General features: G+C 53.6%; 1 protein-coding gene across 1 annotated transcript in view; it reads left to right on the top strand.

Annotated features, from left to right (window-relative positions):
- LOC135554813 (RNA binding protein fox-1 homolog 1-like) overlaps positions 1-16,281 on the top strand; it is a 252,533-nt gene that overhangs the window by 140,961 nt on the left and 95,291 nt on the right.

Below are 16,281 nucleotides of genomic sequence, written 5' to 3'. Positions count from 1 at the left end.
ATTAATGTTTTTATGCGGAGATGGAGAGAGTTGATTTCAGACTTCCAAAGTCTGTGTGTTTATGTTTGTGTGTGCTTGTTACGAATTCCTTTTGGCCCGACAGTCTAGGGGGGATGGTAATGAGACCCGTAACATAACTCATGCAAATTATTATTGTGACAAAGTAAAAGTGTGAACGAAATAACCACGACAACAGAAATCTACCGTCAAACTCCAGGTTTATTTATGAACACACGGTAATGGGGGGAGCAGGAAAAGGGGCTGAGCTGGACCCAAGGAAAGAAACAATAAGTATTCAAAAACACCCCTAAGCTAGACTAGCCTACTTTAACAACAGCTAACTAACTAACCAAAAATACAGTGGGTGGTCCGCCCAGTTCTAACTAGTGTATTTAACAAAGTTCACCTACGGGTAGTGTATGCCCATGGGCGACTTGTCTTGGTTTCCCACTTTTCGCACCAGCAACAAACAAACACCATAACCAAAACAATACTCACAGGTGATGACAAAGTGCTATGAGGTGCTTAAACAAAAGAGAGGTTACGACACAAAGCGAGAGTGAAACACAGAGACCTACAGACATGACATTTACAGAGAGATTGAGCTCTAGAACAAACAAATGATGGGGTTTTTAAACCATGGGGAAGGAACTGTGATGGGTTAGGAAATAGGAGGAGGTGTGTCTTCTAAATGATGATTGATTGTTGACTGATTGGGGAGTGATGATTTTCACCTGTGAGGGGAGAAGGAGAGAAAAGAAACACACACACAGGATAACTGTATCCGTAACAGTGCTCTTGGTATCAATGACTCACTCCTCCCTCCCTCATCACCCCTCCCTCCTCACCCCTCCCTCCCTCTTCACCCCTCCCTCCCTCTCTCCCTCCTCACCCCTCCCTCCATCACCCCTCACTCCCTCTCTCCCTCCATCACCCCTCCCTCCTTCATCACCCCTCCCTCCCACTCTCCCTCCTCACCCCTCCCTCATCAACCCTGCCTCCATCACCCCTCCCTCGCTCTCTCCCTCATCACCCCTCCCTCCCTCTCTCCCTCCTCACCCCCTCCCTCACCCCTCCCTCCTCACCCCTCCCTCCATCACCCCTCCCTCCCTCTCTCCCTCCATCACCCATCCCTCCTCCATCACCCCTCCCTCCCTCTCTCCCTCCTCACCCCTCCCTCCCTCCTCACCCCCTCCCTCCATCACCCCTCCCTCCCTCTCTCCCTCCTCACCCCTCCCTCCATCACCCCTCCCTCCCTCTCTCCCTCCTCACCCCTCCCTCCATCACCCCTCCCTCCCTCTCTCCCTCCATCACCCATCCCTCCTCCATCACCCCTCCCTCCCTCTCTCCCTCCTCACCCCTCTCTCCCTCCTCACCCCTCCCTCCATCACCCCTCCCTCCCTCTCTCCCTCCTCACCCCTCCCTCCATCACCCCTCCCTCCCTCTCTCCCTCCTCACCCCTCCCTCCATCACCCCTCCCTCCCTCTCTCCCTCCATCACCCATCCCTCCTCCATCACCCCTCCCTCCCTCTCTCCCTCCTCACCCCTCTCTCCCTCCTCACCCCTCCCTCCATCACCCCTCCCTCTCTCCCTCCTCACCCCTCCCTCCATCACCCCTCCCTCCCTCTCTCTCCCTCCATCACCCCTCCCTCCCTCTCTCCCTCCTCACCCCTCCCTCCATCACCCCTCCCTCCCTCCTCACCCCCCCCCTTATCACCCATCCCTCCCTCTCTCCCCTCATCACCCCTCCCTCCCTCTCTCCCTCCTCACCCCCTCCCTCCATCACCCCTCCCTCCATCACCCCCCCTCCCTCCCTCTCTCCCTCCCTCACCCCTCCCTCCCTCTCTCCCTCCCTCCTCCCCCTCCCCTCATCACCCCTCCCTCCCTCTCTCCCTCCTCACCCCTCCCTCCATCACCCCTCCCTCCATCACCCCTCCCTCCATCACCCCCTCCCTCCATCACCCCTCCCTCCATCACCCCCTCCCTCCATCACCCCTCCCTCCATCACCCCTCCCTCCATCACCCCCCTCCCTCCCTCTCTCCCTCCTCCTCACCCCTCCCTCCCTCTCTCCCTCCCTCCTCACCCCCTCCCCTCATCACCCCTCCCTCCCTCTCTCCCTCCTCACCCCTCCCTCCATCACCCCTCCCTCCATCACCCCCTCCCTCCATCACCCCTCCCTCCATCACCCCTCCCTCCATCACCCCTCCCTCCATCACCCCTCCCTCCATCACCCCTCCCTCCATCACCCCTCCCTCCCTCTCTCCCTCCTCACCCCTCCCTCCCTCTCTCCCTCCTCACCCCTCCCCTCATCACCCCTCCCTCCCTCTCTCCCTCCTCACCCCTCCCTCCATCACCCCTCCCTCCATCACCCCCTCCCTCCATCACCCCTCCCTCCATCAACCCTCCCTCCATCACCCCTCCCTCCATCACCCCTCCCTCCATCACCCCTCCCTCCCTCTCTCCCTCCTCACCCCCTCCCTCCATCACCCCTCCCTCCATCACCCCTCCCTCCATCACCCCTCCCTCCATCACCCCTCCCTCCATCACCCCCTCCCTCCATCACCCCTCCCTCCATCACCCCCTCCCTCCATCACCCCTCCCTCCATCACCCCTCCCTCCATCACCCCTCCCTCCATCACCCCCCCTCCCTCCCTCTCTCCCTCCTCACCCCTCCCTCCCTCTCTCCCTCCTCACCCCTCCCCTCATCACCCCTCCCTCCCTCTCTCCCTCCATCACCCCTCCCTCCCTCCTCACCCCTCCCTCCATCACCCCTCCCTCCCTCTCTCCCTCCTCACCCCTCCCTCCATCACCCCTCCCTCTCTCCCTCCTCACCCCTCCCCTCATCACCCCTCCCTCCCTCTCTCCCTCCATCACCCCTCCCTCCCTCCTCCCCCCTCCCTCCATCACCCCTCCCTCCCTCTCTCCTTCCTCACCCCTCCCTCCATCACCCCTCCCTCTCTCCCTCCTCACCCCCTCCCTCCATCACCCCTCCCTCCCTCCCCTCACCCCTCCCTTATCACCCATCCCTCCCTCTCTCCCTCATCACCCCTCCCTCCCTCTCTCCCTCCTCACCCCTCCCTCCATCACCCCTCCCTCCATCACCCCTCCCTCCCTCCCTCTCTCCCTCCTCACCCCCTCCCTCCCTCTCTCCCTCCTCACCCCTCCCCTCATCACCCCTCCCTCCCTCTCTCCCTCCTCACCCCTCCCCTCATCACCCCTCCCTCTCTCCCTCCTCACCCCTCCCTCCATCACCCCTCCCTCTCTCCCTCCATCACCCCTCCCTCCCTCATCACTCCTCCCTCCCTCTCTCCCTCCCTCCTCACCCCCTCCCTCCATCACCCCTCCCTCTCTCCCTCCATCACCCCCTCCCTCCCTCATCCTCCTCCCTCCCTCTCTCCCTCCTCACCCCTCCCTCCATCACCCCTTTCCTCGCTCTCTCCCTCCATCACCCCTCCCTCATCACCCCTCCCTCCCTCTCCCCTCCTCACCCCTCCCTCCCTCTCTCCCTCCTCACCCCTCCCCTCATCACCCCTCCCTCCCTCTCTCCCTCCATCACCCATCCCTCCCTCTCTCCCTCCTCACCCCTCCCTCCATCACCCCTCCCTCCCTCATCACTCCTCCCTCCCTCTCTCCCCTCCTCACCCCTCCCTCCCTCTCTCCCTCCTCACCCCTCCCCTCATCACCCCTCCCTCCCTCCCTCTCTCCCTCCTCACCCCCTCCCTCCCTCTCTCCCTCCCTCACCCCTCCCCTCATCACCCCTCCCTCCCTCTCTCCCTCCATCACCCATCCCTCCCTCTCTCCCTCCTCACCCCTCCCTCCATCACCCCTTCCTCGCTCTCTCCCTCCATCACCCCTCCCTCCCTCATCACCCCTCCCTCCCTCTCTCCCTCCATCACCCCTCCCTCATCACCCCTCCCTCCCTCTCTCCTTCCTCACCCCTCCCTCATCACCCCTCCCTCCCTCTCTCCCTCCATCACCCCTCCCTCATCACCCCTCCCTCCCTCTCTCCCTCCTCACCCCTCCCTCCATCACCCCTCCCTCCCTCCATCACCCCTCCCTCCATCCCCCCTCCCTCCCTCCATCACCCCTCCCTCCCTCTCTCCCTCCTCACCCCTCCCTCCTCACCCCTCCCTCTCTCCCTCCATCACCCCTCCCTCCCTCCATCACCCCTCCCTCCATCACCCCTCTCTCCCTCCATCACCCCTCCCTCCCTCTCTCCCTTCTCACCCCCTCCCTCCATCACCCCCTCCCTCCCTCTCTCCCTCCCTCACCCCTCCCTCCATCACCCATCCCTCCCTCTCTCCCTCCATCACCCCTCCCTCCATCACCCCCTCCCTCCCTCTCTCCCTCCTCACCCCTCCCTCCATCACCCATCCCTCCCTCTCTCCCTCCTCACCCCTCCCTCCATCACCCCTCCCTCCCTCTCTCCCTCCTCACCCCTCCCTCCATCACCCATCCCTCCCTCTCTCCCCCCATCACCCCTCCCTCCATCACCCTAGCCTTGATTCAGACCTGGAGAGAAACCAGTCTCCATCTAGCCCCGATTCAGACCTGGAGAGAGACCAGTCTCCATCTAGCCCTGATTCAGACCTGGAGAGAAACCAGTCTCCATCTAGCCCTGATTCAGACCTGGAGAGAGACCAGTCTCTGTCTAACCCTGACCCAGACCTGGAGAGAGACCAGTCTCCATCTAGCCCCAATTCAGACCTGGAGAGAGACCAGTCTCCATCTCGCACTGATTCAGACCTGGGGAGAAACCAGTCTCCATCTAGCCCTGATTCAGACCTGGAGAGAGACCAGTCTCTGTCTAACTCTGACCCAGACCTGGAGAGAGACCCGTCTCTGTCTAGCCCTGATTCAGACCTGGAGAGAGACCAGTCTCTGTCTAACCCTGACCCAGACCTGGAGAGAGACCAGTCTCTGTCTTACCCTGACCCAGACCTGGAGAGAGACCATTCTCTGTCTAACCCTGACCTATGAATATCAAAGAATGTATGGACAGAACAGACAAATGAGAAAGATTGAAAAAGAGAGTTTAAAGAGAGTCAAGGAGAATGGGAGAGAGAAAGAGAGACAATGAGAATGGGAGAGAGACAAGGAGAATGGGAGAGAGACGAGGAGAATGGGAGAGAGACAAGGAGAGTGGGAGAGAGACAATGAGAATGGGAGAGAGACAAGGAGAATGGGAGAGAGTCAAGGAGAATGGGAGAGAGACGAGGAGAATGGGAGAGAGACAAGGAGAATGGGAGAGAGACGAGGAGAATGGGAGAGAGACAAGGAGAGTGGGAGAGAGACAAGGAGAGTGGGAGAGAGACAAGGAGAATGGGAGAGAGACAAGGAGAATGGGAGAGAGTCAAGGAGAGTGGGAGAGAGACAAGGAGAGTGGGAGAGAGACAAGGATAATGGGAGAGAGACAAGGAGAATGGGAGAGAGTCAAGGAGATTGGGAGAGAGACGAGGAGAATGGGAGAGAGACGAGGAGAATGGGAGAGAGACGAGGAGAATGGGAGAGAGACAAGGAGAGTGGGAGAGAGACAAGGAGAGTGGGAGAGAGACGAGGAGAATGGGAGAAAGACGAGGAGAGTGGGAGAGAGACAAGGAGAATGGGAGAGAGACAAGGAGAATGGGAGAGAGTCAAGGAGAATGGGAGAGAGACGAGGAGAATGGGAGAGAGACGAGGAGAATGGGAGAGAGACGAGGAGAATGGGAGAGAGACAAGGAGAGTGGGAGAGAGACAAGGAGAGTGGGAGAGAGACAAGGAGAATGGGAGAGAGACAAGGAGAATGGAAGAGAGTGTCGAGGAGAATGGGAGAGAGTCGAGGAGAATGGGAGAGAGTCGAGGAGAATGGGAGAGAGTCGAGGAGAATGGGAGAGAGTCGAGGAGAATGGGAGAGAGTCGAGGAGAATGGGAGAGAGACGAGGAGAATGGGAGAGAGACGAGGAGAATGGGAGAGAGACGAGGAGAATGGGAGAGAGTCGAGGAGAATGGGAGAGAGACGAGGAGAATGGGAGAGAGACGAGGAGAATGGGAGAGAGACGAGGAGAATGGGAGAGAGACAAGGAGGATGGGAGAGAGTCAAGGAGGATGGGAGAGAGTCAAGGAGAATGGGAGAGAGACGAGGAGAATGGGAGAGAGACAAGGAGAATGGGAGAGAGACGAGGAGAATGGGAGAGAGACAAGGAGAGTGGGAGAGAGACAAGGAGAATGGGAGAGAGACAAGGAGAATGGGAGAGAGTCAAGGAGAGTGGGAGAGAGACAAGGAGAATGGGAGAGAGACAAGGAGAATGGGAGAGAGTCAAGGAGATTGGGAGAGAGACGAGGAGAATGGGAGAGAGACGAGGAGAATGGGAGAGAGACGAGGAGAGTGGGAGAGAGACAAGGAGAGTGGGAGAGAGACGAGGAGAGTGGGAGAGAGACGAGGAGAATGGGAGAGAGACAAGGAGAGTGGGAGAGAGACGAGGAGAATGGGAGAGAGACGAGGAGAATGGGAGAGAGTCAAGGAGAATGGGAGAGAGACAAGGAGAGTGGGAGAGAGACAAGGATAATGGGAGAGAGACAAGGAGAATGGGAGAGAGTCGAGGAGATTGGGAGAGAGACGAGGAGAATGGGAGAGAGACAAGGAGAGTGGGAGAGAGACAAGGAGAATGGGAGAGAGACAAGGAGAATGGGAGAGAGTCAAGGAGAGTGGGAGAGAGACAAGGAGAATGGGAGAGAGACAAGGAGAATGGGAGAGAGTCAAGGAGATTGGGAGAGAGACGAGGAGAATGGGAGAGAGACGAGGAGAATGGGAGAGAGACGAGGAGAGTGGGAGAGAGACAAGGAGAGTGGGAGAGAGACGAGGAGAGTGGGAGAGAGACGAGGAGAATGGGAGAGAGACAAGGAGAGTGGGAGAGAGACGAGGAGAATGGGAGAGAGACGAGGAGAATGGGAGAGAGTCAAGGAGAATGGGAGAGAGACAAGGAGAGTGGGAGAGAGACAAGGATAATGGGAGAGAGACAAGGAGAATGGGAGAGAGTCGAGGAGATTGGGAGAGAGACGAGGAGAATGGGAGAGAGACGAGGAGAATGGGAGAGAGACGAGGAGAATGGGAGAGAGACAAGGAGAGTGGGAGAGAGACAAGGAGAGTGGGAGAGAGACGAGGAGAATGGAGAGAGACGAGGAGAGTGGGAGAGAGACAAGGAGAATGGGAGAGAGACAAGGAGAATGGGAGAGAGTCAAGGAGAATGGGAGAGAGACGAGGAGAATGGGAGAGAGACGAGGAGAATGGGAGAGAGACGAGGAGAATGGGAGAGAGACAAGGAGAGTGGGAGAGAGACAAGGAGAGTGGGAGAGAGACAAGGAGAATGGGAGAGAGACAAGGAGAATGGGAGAGAGTCAATGAGAATGGGAGAGAGACAAGGAGAATGGGAGAGAGTCGAGGAGAATGGGAGAGAGTCGAGGAGAATGGGAGAGAGTCGAGGAGAATGGGAGAGAGACGAGGAGAAATGGAGAGAGACGAGGAGAGTGGGAGAGAGACAAGGAGAGTGGGAGAGAGACAAGGAGAATGGGAGAGAGCCAATGAGAATGGGAGAGAGTCGAGGAGAATGGGAGAGAGTCGAGGAGAATGGGAGAGAGTCGAGGAGAATGGGAGAGAGTCGAGGAGAATGGGAGAGAGACGAGGAGAAATGGAGAGAGACGAGGAGAATGGGAGAGAGACGAGGAGAATGGGAGAGAGTCGAGGAGAATGGGAGAGAGACGAGGAGAATGGGAGAGAGACGAGGAGAATGGGAGAGAGACGAGGAGAATGGGAGAGAGACAAGGAGAATGGGAGAGAGTCAAGGAGGATGGGAGAGAGTCAAGGAGAATGGGAGAGAGACGAGGAGAATGGGAGAGAGACAAGGAGAATGGGAGAGAGACGGGGAGAATGGGAGAGAGACAAGGAGAGTGGGAGAGAGACGAGGGGAATGGGAGAGAGACAAGGAGAATGGGAGAGAGTCGAGGAGAATGGGAGAGAGTCGAGGAGAATGGGAGAGAGACGAGGAGAATGGGAGAGAGACAAGGAGAATGGGAGAGAGACGAGGAGAATGGGAGAGAGACAAGGAGAGTGGGAGAGAGACAAGGAGAGTGGGAGAGAGACAAGGAGAATGGGAGAGAGTCAAGGAGAATTGGGAGAGAGACAAGGAGAGTGGGAGAGAGACAAGGAGAATGGGAGAGAGACAAAGAGAATGGGAGAGAGTCAAGGAGAATGGGAGAGAGTCAAGGAGAATGGGAGAGAGTCAAGGAGAATGGGAGAGAGACAAGGAGAATGGGAGAGAGACAAGGAGAGACACAGAGAAAGGGAGAGAGAAAGAGAGACAAGGAGAAATGGGAGAGAGAAATAGAGAAGGAGAAATAGAGACAAGGAGAAATGGGAGAGAGAAATAGAGAAGGAGAAATAGAGACAAGGAGAAATGGGAGAGAGAAATAGAGAAGGAGAAATAGAGACAAGGAGAAATGGGAGAGAGAAATAGAGAAGGAGAAATAGAGACAAGGAGAAATGGGAGAGAGAAATAGAGAAGGAGAAATAGAGACAAGGAGAAATGGGAGAGAGAAATAGAGAAGGAGAAATAGAGACAAGGAGAAATGGGAGAGAGAAATAGAGACAAGGAGAAATGGGAGAGAGAAATAGAGACAAGGAGAAATGGGAGAGAGAAATAGAGACAAGGAGAAATGGGAGAGAGAACATTATGGAACACCCCTTTCAGTTGCCTCCTCCACTTTCTAGAACACTCCTCTCCCTCCCTTCACTCCTCTCCCTCCCTCCCTTCACTCCTCTCCATTCCTCCCTTCACTCCTCTCCCTCCCTCCCTTCACTCCTCTCCCTCCCTCCCTTCACTCCTCTCCCTCCCTCCCTTCACTCCTCTCCCTCCCTTCACTCCTCTCCCCTCCCTCCCTTCACTCCTCTCCCTCCCTCCCTTCACTCCTCTCCCTCCTTCACTCCTCTCCCTCCCTTCACTCCTCTCCCTCCCTCCCTTCCTCCTCCTCCCCTCCCTCCCTTCACTCCTCTCCCTCCCTCCCTTCACTCCTCTCCCTCCCTCCCTTCACTCCTCTCCCCCCCTCCCATCACTCTTCTCCCTCCCTCCCTTCACTCCTCTCCCTCCCTCCCTTCACTCCTCTCCCTCCCTCCCATCACTCCTCTCCCTCCCTCCCTTCACTCCTCTCCCTCCCTCCCTTCACTCCTCTCCCTCCCTCCCTTCACTCCTTTCCCTCCCTCCCTTCACTCCTCTCCCCCCCTCCCTTCACTCTTCTCCCTCCCTCCCTTCACTCCTCTCCCTCCCTCCCTTCACTCCTCTCCCTCCCTCCCTTCACTCCTCTCCCTCCCTCCCTTCACTCCTCTCCCTCCCTCCCTTCACTCCTCTCCCTCCCTCCCTTCACTCTTCTCCCTCCCTCCCTTCACTCCTCTCCCTCCCTCCCTTCACTCCTCTCCCTCCCTCCCCTTCACTCCTCTCCCTCCCTCCCTTCACTCCTCTCCCTCCCTTCACTCCGCTCCCTCCCTTCACTCCTCTCCCTCCCTCCCTTCACTCCTCTCCCTCCCCCCTTCCTTCACTCCCCTCCCTCCCTTCACTCCTCTCCCTCCCTCCCTTCACTCCCCTCCCTCCCTTCCCTTCACTCCTCTCCCTCCCTCCCTTCACTCCTCTCCCTCCCTCCCTTCACTCCTCTCCCTCCCCCCTTCCTTCACTCCCCTCCCTCCCTTCACTCCTCTCCCTCCCTCCCTTCACTCCCCTCCCTCCCTCCCTTCACTCCTCTCCCTCCCTTCACTCCTCTCCCCCTCCCTTCACTCTTCTCCCCCCTCCCTTCACTCCTCTCCCTCCCTCCCTTCACTCCTCCCCCTCCCTCCCTTCACTCCTCTCCCTCCCTCCCTTCACTCCTCTCCCTCCCTCCCTTCACTCCTCTCCCTCCCTCCCTTCACTCCTCTCCCCCCTCCCTCCACTCTTCTCCCTCCCTCCCTTCACTCCTCTCCCTCCCTCCCTTCACTCCTCTCCCTCCCTCCCTTCACTCCTCTCCCTCCCTTCACTCTTCTCCTTCCCTTCACTCCTCTCCCTCCCTTCACTCTTCTCCTTCCCTTCACTCCTCTCCCTCCCTTCACTCCTCTCCCTCCCTCCCTTCACTCTTCTCCCTCCCTCCCTTCACTACTCTCCTCCCTTCACTCTTCTCCATCCCACTCACACACACGCACACACTGAACACACCCACTGAACACACACACACACACACACACGGGGAACAGCGCCCCATCCATAATTGATGCTAGCTGTGGGCAGGCAGATGCTGGAGGCAGGAGGAAGAAGGGAGGAAGAAGGGAGGGAAGGAGGGAGAGCAGCTGGATGTGTTTATGGAGGAGAAAAAGGAAGGCAAGATGGTGGAGCAGGTATTTTCTTCTTCTTTTGCTTAGTCAGCGTAGTCTTCTATTTTCACTCTGTTTCCACTCTTTTGCTTACCAGCGTAGTCCTCTATTTTCTCTCTGTTTCCACTCTCTTTTGCTTAGCCAGCGTAGTCCTCTATTTTCTCTCTGTTTCAACTCTCTTTTGTGCTGCAACTGCAGAGTAGAGCGGGTGCAGGGTGTGTGAGTGTGAGTGTGTGTTTGCGTGTGTGTGTGTGTGTGTTTGTGTTTGTTTGTTTGTGTGTGAGAGCTTGCTTTGAAGTGGTGTGTGTGTGCGTGTGAACTTGCTTTGATGTGGTGTGTGTTTGTGTTTGTGTGTGTGCGAGTCTAAACTTGCTGTGAATTGGTGTGTGTGTGTGTGTGTGTGTGTGTGTGTGTGTGTGTGTGTGTGTGTGTGTGTGTGTGTGTGTGTGTGTGTGTGTGTGTGTGTGTGTGTGTGTGTGAACTTGCTGTGAAGTGGTGTGTGTGTGTGTGTGTGTGTGTGTGTGTGTGTGTGTGTGTGTGTGTGTGTGTGTGTGTGTGTGTGTGTGTGTGTGTGTGTGTGTGTGTGTGTGTGAACTTGCTGTGAAGTGGTGTGTGTGTGTGTGTGTGTGTGTGTGTGTGTGTGTGTGTGTGTGTGTGTGTGTGTGTGTGTGTGTGTGTGTGTGTGTGTGTGTGTGTGTGTGTGTGTGTGTGTGTCTGTGTGTGTGTGTGTGTGTGTGTGTTTATGTGTGTGTGTTTATGTGTGTGTGTTTATGTGTGTGTTTATGTGTGTGTTTATGTGTGTGTGTGTGTGTGTGTGTGTGTGTGTGTGTGTGTGTGTGTGTGTGTGTGTGTGTGTGTGTGTGTGTGTGTCTGTGTGTGAGAGTCATAAAGAAAGAGGCAGCTCCTCAGCAACTGTTTCACAGACATCATTATTCAGGAGCTGTTCACCCCCTCTTTCTCTCTCTTTTCTTCTCTCCTTCTCTCTCCCTCTCCCTTTCATTTTATCGCCCTCTCCTTCTCCCTTTCTGTCTCTTTCTCCCTCTCTCTTCCTCTCCTTCTCCTCTCTCCCTCTCTCTCCTTCCCGCTGTCTCAGTGTGTCTCTGGTCTCTGCTAGGGCTGTGGTTCAGCATGTGTGTGTGTGTTGTCTTTAGATGAATGTATTCTGTCTAAAACCAGCTACTGCAGAGAGCATGGAGCAGTTAACTCTCTGTTACTACTGGATACTGTTTAGAGAGACGGAGGGGGGGGAGAGAGAGAGAGAGACAGAGGGAGAGAGAGAGAGACACAGAGAGAGAGAGAGAGAGAGAGAGACACAGAGAGAGAGAGAGAGAGGGAGAGAGAGAGAGAGAGAGAGAGAGAGAGAGAGAGAGAGAGAGGGGGGGGGGTGACCGCAGACTCAACATTAGTAGGTCCTTGACTACTGAAATGACATCCTTCACAACTGTAGACTGAACCTCCATCTCAAATTACATCCTTCACAACTGTAGACTAAACCTCCATCTCAAATTACATCCTTCACTACTGTAGACTACTGAACCTCCATCTCAAATGACATCCTCACAACTGTAGACTAATCCTCCATCTCAAATTACATCCTTCACTACTGTAGACTGAACCTCCGTCTCAAATTACATCCTTCACTACTGTAGACTGAACCTCTGTCTCAAATTACATCCTTCACTACTGTAGACTGGGCCTCCATCTCAAATTACATCCTTCACTACTGTAGACTGAACCTCCATCTCAAATGACATCCTTCACATCCTTCGTCTCCGTCTTGTATTCTGCCACTACATGGCTCTTCATGGCTGAAGTGTAAATAGAGCACTGGAAACAACATAGGAAACCACATTGTGAAGAGGAATGTGTAAGTCTCATAGAGAAATATATAACATCTGACCTCTGTTGGTCACAGAGAGATATAACATCTGACTGCTGTGGGTCACAGAGAGATATAACATCTGACTGCTGTGGGTCACAGAGAGAGATATAACATCTGACTGCTGTTGGTCACAGAGAGATATAACATCTGACTGCTGTGGGTCACAGAGAGATATAACGTCTGACTGCTGTGGGTCACAGAGAGATATAACGTCTGACTGCTGTGGGTCACAGAGAGAGATATAACATCTGAATGCTGTGGGTCACAGACAGATATAACGTCTGACTGCTGTGGGTCACAGAGAGATATAACATCTGACTGCTGTGGGTCACAGAGAGATATATAACATCTGACTGCTGTGGGTCACAGAGAGATATAACATCTGACTGCTGTGGGTCACAGAGAGATATAACATCTGACTGCTGTGGGTCACAGAGAGATATAACATCTGAATGCTGTGGGTCACAGAGAGAGATATAACATCTGACTGCTGTGGGTCACAGAGAGATATAACATCTGACTGCTGTGGGTCACAGAGAGATATAACATCTGAATGCTGTGGGTCACAGAGAGATATATAACATCTAACTGCTGTGGGTCACAGAGAGAGATATAACATCTGACTGCTGTGGGTCACAGAGAGATATAACATCTGACTACTGTTGGTCACAGAGAAAATGAGCTTTCACTTTTTAGGCATCCCTTGCACTTCAGATTATAAAGCACACACACGCATGCACTTACACACAATAAAAACACACACACGGAGGGAGGGAGGGAGGGAGGGAGGGAGGGAGGGAGGGAGGGAGGGAGGGAGGGAGGGAGGGAGGGAGGGAGGGAGGGAGGGTGGGTGGGTGGGTAAAGGACACTTTTGTATTTAAATACCTAAATGTTTTCCCTTCAACTGGGTAAAGAGATATTCTCTTTGTGTGTGTATGTGTGTATGTGTGTGTGTGTGTGTGTGTGTGTGTGTGTGTGTGTGTGTGTGTGTGTGTGTGTGTGTGTGTGTGTGTGTGTGTGTGTGTGTGTGCGTGCATGCGTGTGTGTGTGCGTGTGTGTGTGATTTCTCCAGCTCACTGCCACGTAAAGCATATTTCAGGCCTCCAAATGTGGTTCTCATTAGATGCACACCAGAGCGTTTAGCTAAGTCTGACTGTCTGCCATACCCCTCTCTCTCTCTCTCTGTCTCTGTCTCTCTCTCTCTCTCGCTCTCGCTCTCGCTCTCGCTCTCGCTCTCTCTCTCTCTCTCTCTCCCTCTTTCCTTCTCTCTTTTTCCTTGGGGTTTTGTCTGCTACATAAGTACTGTTATGCTCACAGACATGATTCAAACAGTTTTAGTAACTTCAGAGTGTTTTCTATCCAAATCTACTAATAATATGCATATCTCATCTTCTGGGGATGAGTAGCAGGCAGTTGAATTTGGGCATGCATTTGATCCGGACGTGAAAATACTGCCCCCTGTCACCCAGAAGTTAACCAGTAGCTCCGAACACGGTCCCGTAATGCCTCCACTCTTCTTCTTCTCTTGTCTCATGTGCCAAACACGTCCAATAACGTCCTATTGGGGGGCGGCAGTGTAGCCTAGTGGTTAGAGCGTTGGACTAGTAACCAAAAGGTTGCAAGTTCAAAAACCCCAAGCTGACAAGGTACAAAATCTGTCATTCTGCCCCTAAACAGGCAGTTAACCCACTGTTCCCAGGCCGTCATTGAAAATAAGAATTTGTTCTTAACTGACTTGCCTGGTAAAATAAAGGTAAACAGGATTACCGTGAGGGTGGTAAGGGGTTCATTTGTAATTTGACACCAGTCATGGACCATATTTCCACTATCAACAGACTCAACATTGACCCATTTCTCAACTTTATATTATTTGACTTAATTATTAACGGAATAATCCAATTTGATTATTTGATTATTTGATTGTACCTTTAATAATTGAATTATAATAAATAAAGTCTGTCCCTTCAAAAATAAACGGTTGTTCATTTACCGGACAGCGAGTGTGTGATTGGGACCAGGTCGCTATTCAACAAGACTTTGCCCATGTACTGCAAGGCATCAGACTTGGACAACCCTGCTTTAGCAGTTTGATCACTGACAGATTTATTTAAAGAAGCCTTCTAGTATAATAGATGGTGGTGTGAGAGAAGCCTGCTAGTAAAATAGATGGTGGTGTGAGAGAAGCCTGCTAGTATAATAGATGGTGGTGTGAGAGAAGCCTGCTAGTAAAATAGATGGTGGTGTGAGAGAAGCCTGCTAGTAAAATAGATGGTGGTGTGAGAGAAGCCTGCTAGTATAATAGATGGTGGTGTGAGAGAAGCCTGCTAGTATAATAGATGGTGGTGTGAGAGAAGCCTGCTAGTATAATAGATGATGGTGTGAGAGAAGCCTGCTAGTATAATAGATGATGGTGTGAGAGAAGCCTGCTAGTATAATAGATGGTGGTGTGAGAGAAGCCTGCTAGTCTAATAGATGGTGGTGTGAGAGAAGCCTGCTAGTAAAATAGATGGTGGTGTGAGAGAAGCCTGCTAGTATAATAGATGGTGGTGTGAGAGAAGCCTGCTAGTAAAATAGATGGTGGTGTGAGAGAAGCCTGCTAGTAAAATACATGGTGGTGTGAGAGAAGCCTGCTAGTATAGTAGATGGTGGTGTGAGAGAAGCCTGCTAGTATAATAGATGGTGGTGTGAGAGAAGCCTGCTAGTATAATAGATGGTGGTGTGAGAGAAGCCTGCTAGTATAATAGATGGTGGTGTGGGAGAAGCCTGCTAGTATAATAGATGGTGGTGTGAGAGAAGCCTGCTAGTATAATAGATGGTGGTGTGAGAGAAGCCTGCTAGTAAAATACATGGTGGTGTGAAAGAAGTGAACTATATAGGGAATAAGGTGCTTTTGTTTAATGGACAAATCATTCACTAAACCCTAAACTAAATCTTGCAATACATAATGTGGAAATTGAGCAAGTTGAGGTGACTTAACTGCTTGGAAGAGCCGGAGCGGGTTTTAACAAGGACACAATTTACAGAGTAGTACCACACACACACACGCACGCACACACACATGCACACACACACACACACACACACACACACACACACACACACACACACACACACACACACACACACACACACACACACACACACACACACACACACACACACACACACACACACACACACACACACACACACACACACACACACACACACAGGTGAAAGTGTTTGCATTGTGCTAATGCTTCTTGGTATTTTAATTCAGGACCCTTCTGGAGCTGGCTCCTGTAGTACTCAGAGAGGCTTCGTCTTGGGAGTGTGTCTGAGCCTCCTGTAGTACTCAGAGAGGCTTCGTCTTGGGAGTGTGTGTAGTGATGAATGAACGGAGTGTGTCTGAGCCTCCACAGTAGTTATTGGTTTGTCATGCTACAAATCACTATGAGACTGACTGACTGACTGGTTGGTTGACTGGCTTATTGATTGACTGTATTGCTGTCCGACTGACTGGTTGGTTAGCTGGCTGGTTGGTTGACTGACTGACTGACTGGTTGGCTAGTTAGCCGGTTGGTTGACTGAATTATTGATTGACTGTATTGCTGTCCGACTGACTGATTGGTTAGCTGGCTGGTTGGTTGACTGACTGACTGGTTGGCTAGTTAGCCGGTTGGCTGACTGGCTGATTGGTTAGCTGGCTGGTTGACTTACTGACCTGACTGGCTGGTTGGTTGACTGGCTGGTTGGTTGACTTACTGACCTGACTGGCTGGTTGGTTGACTGGCTGGTTGACTTACTGACCTGACTGGCTGGTTGGTTGACTGGCTGGTTGGTTGACTTACTGACCTGACTGGCTGGTTGGTTGACAGGCTGGTCGGTTGACTTACTGACCTGACTGGCTGGTTGGTTGACTGGCTGGTTGGTTGACTTACTGACCTGACTGACTGATTGGTTGACTGGCTGGTTGGTTGACTTACTGACCTGACTGGCTGGTTGGTTGACAGGCTGGTCGGTTGACTTACTGACCTGACTGGCTGGTTGGTTGAC

This window comes from Oncorhynchus masou, chromosome 14 (assembly GCF_036934945.1).
Source record: "Oncorhynchus masou masou isolate Uvic2021 chromosome 14, UVic_Omas_1.1, whole genome shotgun sequence".
Taxonomy (NCBI): Eukaryota; Metazoa; Chordata; class Actinopteri; order Salmoniformes; family Salmonidae; genus Oncorhynchus; species Oncorhynchus masou.
This window is presented reverse-complemented; position numbering and strand designations above follow the sequence as displayed.